The sequence below is a fragment of the Xenopus tropicalis genome, chromosome 4, assembly GCF_000004195.4.
Source record: "Xenopus tropicalis strain Nigerian chromosome 4, UCB_Xtro_10.0, whole genome shotgun sequence".
NCBI classification, from domain to species: domain Eukaryota; kingdom Metazoa; phylum Chordata; class Amphibia; order Anura; family Pipidae; genus Xenopus; species Xenopus tropicalis.
In genome coordinates this window covers 119,124,908-119,138,288 of record NC_030680.2, presented here as the reverse complement: position 1 = coordinate 119,138,288, position 13,381 = coordinate 119,124,908, and positions in this window count along the sequence as shown.

The window sequence follows — 13,381 nt, the reverse complement described above, 5'->3', positions numbered from 1 at the left end:
TGCGAACCGGGCGCAAAATATCGGCGCGGAAAATATGCGGTGGTGTCACAAAAAGGCGCAGTCGCTATAAAAAAAATTGCAGTTGCATCAAAAGTCAGGATTCGCTCGTCAGTATTTACAAAAAATCTGAGTTAAAACCACTCAATGGGCCCGATTCACTAAAGTCCGAAATAAGGGGCCTGATTCACTAAAGGGCGATAAAAATTATCGCACGCTTTTTCGCGTTAAAAAACGCAAATTAATTTGCGCGCGATTCACCATAGTATTATCGCGTGCGAAAAATCGCCATTTTCGCATGGGTTATTTCTCGCACTAGTTTTACCGTTTTGCGTTAATTTCCGCGCTGAAAAGAATACGATCGCATGATTCACTATAACTTTTGCGCGCTAAATATCGCATTTGGCTATGCGAAAATTAACACCTACTACAGGCAGGCGAAAAATTATAGAAAAATACAGTAAATGATTTTTTGCAATAAAATATGGACTTACAGTGTTATTTATTCAAGTCTGTGTTTCCCCCAGAGTGACGCAGCCGCCAGTTTGCAGAGAAATGTTCATTTTTAATACAGTAATTTTCCGCAAGTATTGGCGAGTATGGCTAACATGGCGTGCGTTCATTTGCGCGACTATTTATATTTGGCTACAAGTGATGAAATGTTTCGCCAGGCATGGATTCTCAGCGAATTTTTGGACGTGCGTTGAATTTTTTTCGCGGCGGATTTTTTCATGCGTTTCTCAAAACATTCCGCCAATGGCAAAACGCATGAAAAAATTTGCCACGCAAAAATTCACCGCACATACAAAAATTTATACAAGCGTCAAAAAATAATAGTCACAGCAACAATTTTTTTGCCCGCACAACATTTTTGCCGTTTCGTGGATCTTTCGAAAGATTTGCTAATTTTTCACTAAAGAAACCAGAACACATTTGCTCATCACTAGTGGCTACTATTTATAAGCATCTACTATTTATATGCTACCATTTATATGTGGCTAATATTTATATACACCATTTATATGCGGCAACAATTTTTATACACTATTTCTATGCTACCATTCATATGCGCCGATTATTTGCGTAATTTAGCGCATGTACCGGCAAATACCGCATTGAAATAGTCTTTTCGCGAGTTAAATAACGCATGCAATATCGCGCGTAAAAAAGCGCAAGTATGCTTATAGTGAATCGTGCGAAAAATCACCAAAATTAAGACGCGGTAAAAATTTTAGCGCACAATAAAAATAGCGCACGTTTTATCGCCCTTTAGTGAATCAGGCCCAAGGAGTGCTATTTATAGCATGCGTTAAAAATCTTATCACTTCTTATTTTTCACTCGATTCACTAAAAGGACACTTGTCATAATTAAGAAGCGATGTTCTTGTCGTTATTTATCTTACGATGCCATATTTTCAAGCAATATATTACGCAGCGCACAAGATATTACGCAGAGCGCAATATATTACGCACGTAACCATTACTTTCTGAAAACCACCATTTCCCTGAAAACTGGAGGATGCATCACTCTAGGGCCAACATATACTTGAAAAAATACGACTGCAAACTCCATGTTGTGTTGCCAATAGCTCACGAACCGCAATTTTCTTTAAGTACCGCCTGCCCCAAGTAGGGTTAATATTCACACAGATTAACACGATATTTTGCACGTTTAACGCTTCATATGTGTTTGTGAATCATGCGTTAGTACTATTTCTATTCGCTAATTAACGCAATGCGTTTTTTTTGTGCATGCGATATGCGGATTAACACATGCGAAATGACTTTGATGAATCGGTACTTAATTATCGCATGCTTTTTAATGAAAAAAACTATGCGATCAGCGTTATTGACCTTTAGTGAATCGGCCCCTATAACGCTTATCTCATAGTATTTTTCATTAAAATATGTCATCGTAAGATAAATAACGCCAAGAACATCGCTTCTTAGTTATCACAAGTGTCCTTTTAGTGAATTGAGCGAAAAATAAGAAGTGATAAGATTTTTAACGCATGCTATAAATAGCACTCCTTATTTCGGACTTTAGTGAATCGGGCCCAATATCTGGTGTTTGTGAGGCATGTAATGAAATTACCACAGCTTGGATAAGCTTCTTATATAATTGCAGCTCATTAATGGCTGTTATACCTGCTGCTGTAATTCAGTCATTTGGTCCTGGGGTGAAATGATTGAATTAGCCTAATATCGTCCATACTGGCAGAAGCTCTGCTTGTTTGGTGATCTCTTAACGTGTGTGGCCAACTTTTTTATTTTTTAAGATTATTTTTATTAGTTTTATAACAATGAAAGAATAGAAGGAAAAGGAAGAGAAAGGGAAAGTAAAAGAGGGATTGGAGAGTAAACAGCCATTGTGCTGTTGTAGCTGGCGAGTCTATCCAAGGGCACCAAATAGATTCAAATCTTGCCGGACAGCCTCTGTATGTATGTATGTATGTATAACTTTATTTATAAAGCGCCACAAGGGTACGCAGCGCTGTACAATCTTACAGAATCCAAAATTACACACAGGGAGGACAAGTGATATAATAAATAAATACAATAAATATATATATATATAAGTGCCATGTGGTATGAGACACAGTAGGAAGGAGGTCCCTGCCCCATAGAGCTTACAATCTAAGCTTATCAATCTGGCGAGGTTGAAATTTGTACAGTTCCAGTTGCGAGTTGACCAAGATAATCCATTTGCAAAGGGATGGAGGTGTCGGGCCCATCCAGTGTAAGGCGATGGTTTTTTTACCATAGAAGAATAAAGCTGGCCATACACGCACCGATACTATATTCAGTGCGTGTATGGCATGTTGGCGAGTCGACCAATATCGCAGGAAGCTGCTGATATTGGTCGACTCGCAGATCGGACCGGTTAAAAAATTTTGATTGGGCGCCATAGAAGGCGCCTGACCAAAATCTGCCGTCAGGGCTGAATCGGCAGAAGGAGGTAGAAATCCTATTGTTTCTATCTCTTATCTGCCTGTTTCAGCCCTGACGGTGTGTGGCGGATCTGACGATGTTTCTCGCACGAAATATCGTCAGATCGCCACGTGTGTGGCCACCTTAACAGTCTCATTAGTAGTTTTGTATTTTTCCTGGGTACCAGGGTGTCTAAGGTGCCCAGTATACAGGTGGCCGGGTTGAGGACTTGTGGTAATTCCAATTCTGTTCCCATGAATTCTGTGATCTTTCTCCAGAATGTTTCTACTACAGGGCAGTCCCACATTAGGTGCATAAAATTAGCCATGTGGGCTTTGTATCTCAGACAGAGGAGTCAGTTTTCTCCATATTGTGTAGTTTTTGTGGGGTGAGATAGGTCTGATGGATTATTTTAAACTGTATGAGTCTGTCTCTTGTGCTTATCAGGGGCTGGTACAGGTTGTCTATGACTTCTTCCCAGTCATCAATTGTATCCCTGAAGTCTCCCACTTAAGCTTTACCCTAGGCCGCGGGTCATATCGCTTGGCAATTAAGAGTTTGTAAGCGTTTGAGAGCAGTTTAATTTTGCTTGGTTGCATTATCAGATGTTCTAGGTCTGAGTACTGTGTTTGTGGTGGTTGTTGGAACTGTATTCCACAGAGGCGTATAATCTGCGCATATCGGAGGTCTAACAGGCCGGGCCGGGAAGCTGTTTGTTGTAACTGAGGTAGTGTGTGTAATACACCACTAGAGTAGAGGTGATCCATACATTTTATTCCTAATCTGGCCCATAATCCTGCCTCCGGGAAAGATGCAAAGTGCGGTAGATTACTATTTCCCCATAACGGGGTGTCGGGGGAGATTACTTCTGCTTTGTTGATTAACTGTGTCATGGAGTCCCAGGCTTTTTTTGTGGCGTCTATGACTGGTGATAAGGGACTGATATCTTTCCTTGTTCTGTATAGAGCATTGTGTAGACTTTCTACCGATGTGAAATAGAGGGCTTCTAAGATTGAAGCTGAGTTCTCAGGGTCAAACACTTTCCAGTTTGCGATGTGTATACTTTGAGAGGCTAAATAGTATAGTTCATAGTTAGGAGATGCTAGCCCTAATTGGTCTTGCGGAGCACTAGGTGTTTCTAGAAAGTGTTGGAGATTTGTTTCCCCAAATAAACGTGTATTGAGTGCGATCAATTTCTAACAGGGTTTTTTTTGGAATGTGACAAGGAGTGTTACTGAATTGGTACAGAAATTTGGGGAGGAAAATCATTTTACATATGTTTATTCTACCTATTAGCGTAAGTGGGAGCTTTGTCCAGAATTTAAGGGTATCCATAAATTTATTGTGGAGCGGGTGTAAGTTATTTGCAAGGAATTGTGCTGGTTCTTTATGGATTGTTATTCCTAAGTATTTGAAAGTATTGGCTATTTTCAGAGTACATTCTGGGTTTGCCATTACCGGGATCTGGCCGTCTAAAGGGAAGACAATAGATTTTTCCCAATTTATCTGTAGGCCGGAAAATGTGCCAAAGGACTTAATTATTCCTAAAACTGTCTCAAATGCTATCAGACTTTCTCCCAATCTCTCTGCCTTCAAGAGATCTCTAAAAACACATTTATTTAGAGAAGCTTACCCTAATCTAGTTTAGCAATACCCTGTGTCACACCTCTCACAACTCTGGTCATGCCCATTCCCACACCTTGTGTCTCAACCCTTTCTCCTTGTAGATTGTAAGCTCTTTTGGGCAGGGCCTTCTTCACCTCTTGTATCGGTTATTGATTGCTTTATATGTTACTCTGTATGTCTAATGTATGAAACCCACTTATTGTACAGCGCTGCGGAATATGTTGGCGCTTTATAAATAAATGTTAATAATAAAATAATAATAATAAATGAGTTATAGGGGTCTGCAAGGTATAATAATGTATCATCAGCATACAGAGAAATTTTCTCCTCAATGTTCTTGTATATAAGCCCTTTGATTTGTTGGGAGTGTCTAATTTGGTTTGCCATGGGTTCAATTGCTAGGGCGAACAGTAGTGGGGAAAGAGGGCATCCTTGGCGAGTGCCTCTAGTGAGGTGGAATGGGGCGGATAGAATTCCATTTACCTTAACAGCTGCTTTGGGTGTACTATACATCAGTTTAAGCCATTTAACAAAGGAGGGGCCAAAGCCCATTCTGGTAATTACCTCCCAAAGATAAGGCCTTTCAATGGAATCAAATGCTTTGGCTGTGTCGAGAGATACTATTATTCTAGAGCCCTTGTTTTCATGTGGTAATTGTAAATTAAGAAATAATCTCCTAAGATTAAAATTTGTCGATTTTGCTGGCATGAATCCAGTTTGGTCTGGTTCAATTAAAGTGGAAACAACTTTAGCTAAATGCTTTGCTAAGACTTTTGCAAGAATTTTAATCTCCATGTTGAGTAGAAAAATTGGTATGACGCGCACAGGGTTTCATCTTTCCCGGGTTTAGGAATAACTACTATTGTCGCTTCCGAGAATGTCTCAGGGAGGGAGAAATTCTCAAAGGCATACAGCAGTGTTTCATGTAATTTTGGAATTATTTCGCGTATATGGGTTCGGTACCACTCTATGATAAAACCATCAGGGCCTGGGGATTTGCCTGAGGGAAAGGATATATAGTTTATGTATGTGAGTGTATAGATTGGTAGGTGTGGGTTAGGTGTGCTGGGTTTACTTGGATGGGTTGAACTTGATGGACATTGGTCTTTTTTCAACCCTATGTAACTATGTAACTATAATGGCTTCTGCCAATTCAAATTGGGTAATGGGAGAGTCCATATACTTGGTCTGTTCCCGTGAAAGTTTGGGTAGGGAAATATTGTTGAGATACCTGTGCAGATCTGCATTGGAGTAGTGGGCGGTGGACGTGTAAAGCAGGGAGTAGAATTTGCCAAATTCTGCGGCTATGTCTCTGGGGTTAAGTAGCGTTTCCCCATTTGCGGATAGTATTTTAGGGATAGCTGTGATGCTCTCTAGTGGTTTGGCTAGGAATGCCAGTGGTTTCCCATTTTTGTCGCCATAGGCGAACATAGTCGTAGTAGCACGTAGGAGTTGTTTTTTGTTGAGTTTTATTCTATGTAGATTGAGACGTCTAAGTGTGTCTACAAAGTTGGCGTGATTATTTGGTGTGGGATCAGCGGTATAAGTTATTTCACAGGAGCTCACGGCAGTCTCCAAATTCTGGAGAATATCTTTAGAGTGCATTCTGGTTTTTGCAATAGTTGCCTTCAAGGCACCTCTCATAACTGCTTTAAAGGCATCCCATACTATTAATGGACATGCTGTGTACTGGTTGTTCTGCCAGTATAATTTGATAGCTTCTGCTGAGTCAGCAGTGATATCAGGGACTTTTAACCAGAATGAACTCAGTCTCCATTGCCTTCATGCAGACTCAGGCAATAACTCTAGAGTAAGGAGAAGGGGAGCATGATCTGAGATGGCTCTGGGTAGAAATTTCACCTCCCTAACTTTAGGGAGAAGTTCTGGAGAAAGTAAAGCTAAATCTATTCTAGAGAAGGTTTGATGGGTGGCCGAGTAACAAGAGTATTCTTGGGCGGTAGGGTATTTCCAGCGCCACACATCTACCAGTATAGTGTGAGTGGGCCCCTAAGCTCAGGTAAGTGCCAGCAGCACAGAGTACATGCAGGGAATCAGCAGAAAAGAAGATGGGGAGCTACTGGGGCATCCTTGGGGGCACATATCTTCCCTGCTAAAGGGCTGTGGTTGCCTTGGGCTGGTACAGAACCCCAAAATATAATGTGCAGCATTTTTCTCTACTTCTTGAGTTAGACTTTAGTTTTCCTTTAATATACACTTTCTAGAGGTACACAAGAAAAGCTTTGAGTCATGGGGCTCATTTAATATATGTACTGAGGCTCAGATCAGCCAAAACAACATTAAATGTTCCCATTCCTAGCCCCACTGTGCCCCATGCACAAACTGTACTCTAAACCAGGGATTAACTACATTGCACTTTGAGACTGAAAAGATTGTGTAACAAAAAGATGTTAAAGTATATGCGCATAGCCCAACTGGTTGATAAAAACATTATTTTCCAACAATTAGCCAGCCAAATAGTGCCGAATGACAGGTCCCTATGAGAACAGACATCACAGCATTCCTGATTAAAGGCAATTCCCATGACCTATGTGAGGACATGAGACAGTGGAACAAGAAACACAAACACTTAATATAATACTGCATCATCTGTTTCTTTGTTGTTAACAATATGTGTTACAGGGAACAGTGTAACCCCTACTGAAACTGATTCATTTATATAATCACATAAAAACATTACCCATAGTTAGAAATACATAGCTTTTTTTCTGTACAACACATTAATGATTATACATGTTAATGGAAAACACCACTAATTTGTTGACATTGCTTGAATCATATTCCAAGTGTTTGTTGCTTATTCCTGTAAGAGGACAGACTCAGTATAGCAGAAAAAGTTACCTGGCTAGCATTCTCTAGCTGGTAATTAGATATCTATAATACTACTTCTGTATTAGTGATGTGCATGTCGGAAATTTTACACAATGTACCCATCCTAACCTGCCCTTTCTCAACCCGGGCCCAACCCGGCCTGATGTTAAGAAGGGACTTTAGAAACTAAAACTGCCCCACCCTTTACCTGACATAAGAGATGATGTCACAAAAAAGCAGCTTCAAAAACACTATCGGGGGTAATTTAAGGGCACAAGCGCAGTAGTGGTCCTGCAAATTTACCCACAGTCAGTTACAAGTTAAACCCCAATTATCAAAGGCCCTTGTATCAACATGCACTCCTAGTTCTTCCCTATAGTTGCATTCGGTACCGCTCAGTCGTTCCTGCTGCCTATTCCAAACCAAGTGCAGTTGCAACTATTGACATTGAGTTAGCGCCAGGGTTATCTAAGAGCCCCACATCAATGGGTGCAGCACACTTGCATCTTAAGAAATGGGCACACCCATCACCCGCATGGTGAACACCATAAATTATCAACCTGACAACTAGTAATTGAGTTAATTTTTTGAAACAAACCACTACATTATGGGGAAAAAATAGTGATTGCAATTAAAATTGCACTTTGCTCAATGCACTTGCAGTCATAAATGACACCTTAAGCCCAGTTTGCACAAACACATTGCAATCAATTTTCATTCCAGGGCTAAACTCCACGGAAGAATTTGATCAGGTTTTGTAGGTCAGATTTTACCTGTTCTTGTCCTGCAACAGCATGCAACGCCACGCAGCAGCACAAGATTTTGTAGGATCCTACAAAATCTGATCTCCGTAGCCTCAGGTACGAATTTGTGGCCAGGCCACAAAGCCAAGGTCTAGAGCAACATGAATTTAGGGGCAGCATTCCGCCCCTCCACACCAAAATGTTGAAATTGTGCTCCCATACGGAGAAAAGGGGACCTCTCCCCATGAATGTGGGCGGCCTGGGGGTGCCTGGATAAAAAATCCGGCGCTGCATAGCCTGTAATATAAAGTCAGATGAGATAAAGTTGGATGGTGTGTTTTGTTCCTGCATCTGCATCCGACAGCCAATGTATTTCAATGTCAGACTGTCAGATGGCCTTTCATGTAGTTTACACATCAGATTATAATAGGAGTCCCATTTTGATCCATGCAACTACATCCGACTTGTAGGGTGCAATTTGTCAATGTGACACCATTAGGCAAAAGCTCCTGTGGAGTTTAGCTCTTAAGCCCTAAAAGCTTGAAACTAACCTTGTTCTGAGGTTTTCTCAGAAAACCTTAGTAAATAGGCCCCTCAGTGTGAAATCACTTTTAGAGCACGTGTAAGAAGGAGCAGATGGGAGAGCATTGACCTTTCTCCACTTCTCCAGGCTGAGAAACGTTGTGTGTCACTGTCCTTTGGTTGTGACCTGACAGTGGTCTTGCAAATGCTGTCCCATAGTGTTACATAAATGCTGCTGTTGTGTAGAACTTAGAAGTTCCATTACCTTATATAGGTCATTAAACTTCAAAGTGACTATTAATATCCTTATATTTCATAAAAGGGGGTACAATATTTGTATATTGGACATGTTTAGCATTATATCCCTAAGCTCCATTTTTAATATATATATATATATTACAGTATACACACACGCACCTACTGTAAACAGGCAGGGTCAGACTGGGCCCAGACCTGATCTCTTTTACCGCCCCCCGGCCACCGGTGTCCTCTCCTGACACATTTCACTTACACGCATTCAGGGGAGGATGTCGAGCAGGGGGCGCTATGGGGGTTAGGGGGGCATAAAAACAGAATTACTAAAATGTTGAATCCAGTACTTAATCTAAGCAGCTCTCCATTTAGACAATGGCAGAGAGGAATCAAGAGCTTCTTTAGGGCCGTGACACACGACAAATCTTCCTTATCGCGGGTGACTAATCTCTCAGAAATGCCATCCCACTGGCTAGAATGTAAATCGCTGGTGAGATGGCATACCCGGCGAAGCAATTTGCGGAAGTCGCTGAAGTTGCCTTGAGAGGAAACTTCGGTGACTTTGGCAAATCGCTGCGCCGCGCCGGGAGATTTGTAGCCCACGACAAAGAAGATTTGTCGCTTGGAGACTAATCTCCCCCCATGTGTCACAGCCCTTAGGCCCCCTGACAGAGCAGGACACCCTTATGTTGGTTTGAAAAACCCAACCTACTGTTCTTCCCCTTCAGCTGATTCTTCTGTTTAATCTTCGTTTCTTAGCGCCCTCCATTTTCTACGCTGCTCCTCCTACAGTTTTAGGGGTACAACACCCAAAACAATTCAGGTAGTTCCCACTGATGCCAGCAGGAATGTTTCCCGCCAGCTAAAATACACCATTGGATAAAACACCCCATGTGCCATTAGCTTAAAATGGGTTTTTGTACAGTATATGTACTGATTCTCAGTAGTGCTGAACGTATGTCCATAATACATGCATATATATCCAGCAGTTATTACATGGATCCTGTAGCTTCCACACACTAACAAAAAGCACCAAAAAATAACAAGGAATTGTGTGTTGCCGGAACACTGCTGCAGGGCAATAGCTGATATATACATGGTGAGCACAGTCAAATTAGATACATTACAATGAGTTTTTAGTCCAGCACGCCCTTTTAAAAAAATGTAACTTTTATTTTAAACGCATTGTACAAAGAGTCCAACGTGTCGGTCCTTATTAGGACCTTTCTCAAAAATAGTACAATGTCATTTCAACAGACTTTAAATGCCATTAACAATCCATACACATCAATCCCAATCATGTGTTCATCCAATCAGTGACTTTGAGTGAATTTAAACGTGTTGATCCTTTTTTACCGCTTTAACTTATGTTCCATATTCACAACTGTGAAACTTCCATGTAACTCAATAATAATCACAACTGGCTTAATAAAAATGCTTTAAAAAGTGGTAGTCTGTAATATAGTCATAAATAGCACATTAAAACTTCATATATCAATGTGCAATTCCAAATTTATCCAAAAGACCTCCCCAGTGTACCTTAAAAGCTCATAATACAGTGGCCTTTTGAAATTCATTTTTATAAAAAAAACCCTGTTGAGAAAAATTTTATAGCCACATATAAATGTAACCAAAATATGTACAACTTGTTCACACTGCAAATAACCTCAGTACATCCCACTGATCCCATTAAGGCTGCTGTAACTGCCCTATACTTGTAACTGTGCATCCTCAAATGCTTATCCATTTATTCTATATTTCAAATTAGAAAACAAGATTAAGTTGCCCATTTAAACATTTTGGAAATTGCATAGTGGATCAAATCACTGGAACAACCAACATTACAACATTTGGTGGACTGGTGACAATAATTTTTTTTTTAGTTGAAATGTAGCTTTGCTGCTCTGTTTTGTTATGGTTTTTGCACCATTCTTGCTTCCTCATATTGAATTTGTGAAATAAAAAAGTTCTGTGTTGCCCTATAGCCCAGTTACCATAGGTACACTTGCAAGGTGGAAGTATACAACCAGTCAGATATACCTGAGCTGCACTGTATGTATGTATATATACACCTATATTAAACAAACACTCACAGCTCTTGTACTCTGTGTGAATAAAGAAACATGCATCATGAATACTAATATAAATACATACTTATATACATCTCTCTCTATAAACACAGTATATACATATATAGTGTATTTGGTACATGTACCTGTATTCAGTTTATTTATGAAACACAAACAGGTGTCAAAATAAAACTATTTAATAACAAAAAACAGAAAATTAATTTGTAAAAAGTTAATGCTGAATGCTTCTACATATTGCACTAATTGTGTGCTTCCTCACCGGTATTGTTGCCCATAGCAACCAATCAGATCTTTGCTTTCGTTTTCTAACTTGTGACTGTGGAGACTTATTCCCTCCCTTTATAACCTGCTGATAGAAAGAACACAGGGTCACAGTTATCCACCACCGGAGTAAGCAACAAGTGTCCCGTGATGGGCTGGGTTTTTCATTTTCAATATATATGGGCCATACTTATAAGTTATAGAGGCACCCATGCCGAGGGTGTCAGGTTTAGGGGGTGGCCCTGCTATTGCTGTGAACACGCCATTTGTACAACCAGGAAAAGAGATCAAGTGAGTGCAGAGAATCTTTTCATTACAGGACAAACAAACAGTCTTAGTGACAAAATCAGTGTTATGTTTTGGCGTCACAACTTTTCGTACGAACACTGCTTACCAGCAAGCTCTTGTGCAACATCATGAATAAGGCCAGGCTGCCTTCTCTTTAAATCCAACCAGATCCTTTGGGTTTGCCTTATAGACAAATCGAGGTTAAATCACCTTTCAAGCCTTCTGCTCAATTTACGCTCACCTACGCCAACTAGCCAAATGCGATCATATTCGTGGCGCAAGAGGAAAGTTATAAAATAATGCAGAGCCTCCGTGATTTCCTCCATGAAGGAAATATTCATGGACAAAATGCACACCATCACTCCTCTACATGGAATAAAAAAGCACAATGGTTGCTCAGGTGCACTAACCCATAGCAACCATTAAAAGGTTAGTTTTGAAACAGGTGATAGTGCTACTTGATAATTGGTTGATCTAGGTAATAAGAACTGAAGGAAACTGTGCACCTTATATTTTATAACCTCCTATGCCAAGAGCTGAAAAACCCTTTATCCTAGGGGCTAAGTACACTTAAGCATAAGAACAAATTTAGAATAGTGCAGGGCAGAGCAGAGGACTTCAGGCAAACAGGCCAGGATCACTCTTAAATTTCCTATTTACTGCCATGGGCATACTTTTAAATCAAGTGGATGAGCTTCAGGGTATTCCATGAAAGTGGAAGTTTTAGGCGAGATCCTGTGCTTCTTTCCCAAAATTACTTGTCTTGCATACGAATGAATATGGTATTTCCACAACCAAAATACTTCTGTAATGCAGGGCTTGAAAATATTATGCCAAACTGGAACTCGCCTATGTGCAAATTGCAATGCTGGGTTCCAAGCTCCCTCCCTACAACATCTATTCCATTCAAATGTTTCCCTGCCACAATACTGCAGAGTGGTGCAGAGCTCACAGGTTTCATCTTTCTCTGTCTTCCTATCCTCATGGGTAACTTTGCAGTTTTAAGTCCACATGCAGGGAAACAGGTGAATGGGAATACAGCTCTGTATATACCCCTGTAAAGATTGGGAGAGGGCTACATGGATGCAGGGCTGCCCGACTACTACTGCCATACTACCAAGTTAGTCACTTCAGCCTTCTGGGTGGTGGGTTCTGTCCTGGACACTTAACCAGGACCCTGATCTGCCTTGGCTACACCCCATTTAAGCCATAACTCCACCCAAACTCCACCCACAACCCCACAAGCCTTACACCTTTCCAACCCCTTCTCTGCCACAGAACCCCTGACTGCAGTACCACTTGTACCCCCATGATAGCTACCCCACTGGTTTCAAAATAGCCCTGTATAACCAAACAGAAATGTTTGCTGAATCCGTAAGGATGTCATTGTAAAATAGTGAAATGGAGTTTAATGCATATATGGCAAATATTAATGCAAAAAAGCTATTTAATGGGTTTGTATGGCGATTTGTCTTTTTCAATTATCTAGCCATATTTGTTAGTGGGAATAAAGGAGAGGCAGGTAAGAAGTTATTTGGCCAATCACAGGGGTTTGTGCAAACTCACAATTGAATTTTGTTCTGTAAGTCCTGAGCAGCTGCTGCTGGGCCTGATGGTTTCTGACTATTTGCTTTGTCAGTCGCTCCCCTGTTATGTGCAAGTGGCCATAGTGCCACACTATTAGGGCTCTTACACACAGATGTTCTTGCCTCATTTCCCTGTAAAGGATCTTTCATGCGTTCAAGCGCAGGGGAATGCAAGGAGAAACAGAACCTATTGTTTCCAATAACTCTGTGCTCACTGAGGAGCAGACAAGCTTTGAATGCAGGTGGAACACTACTT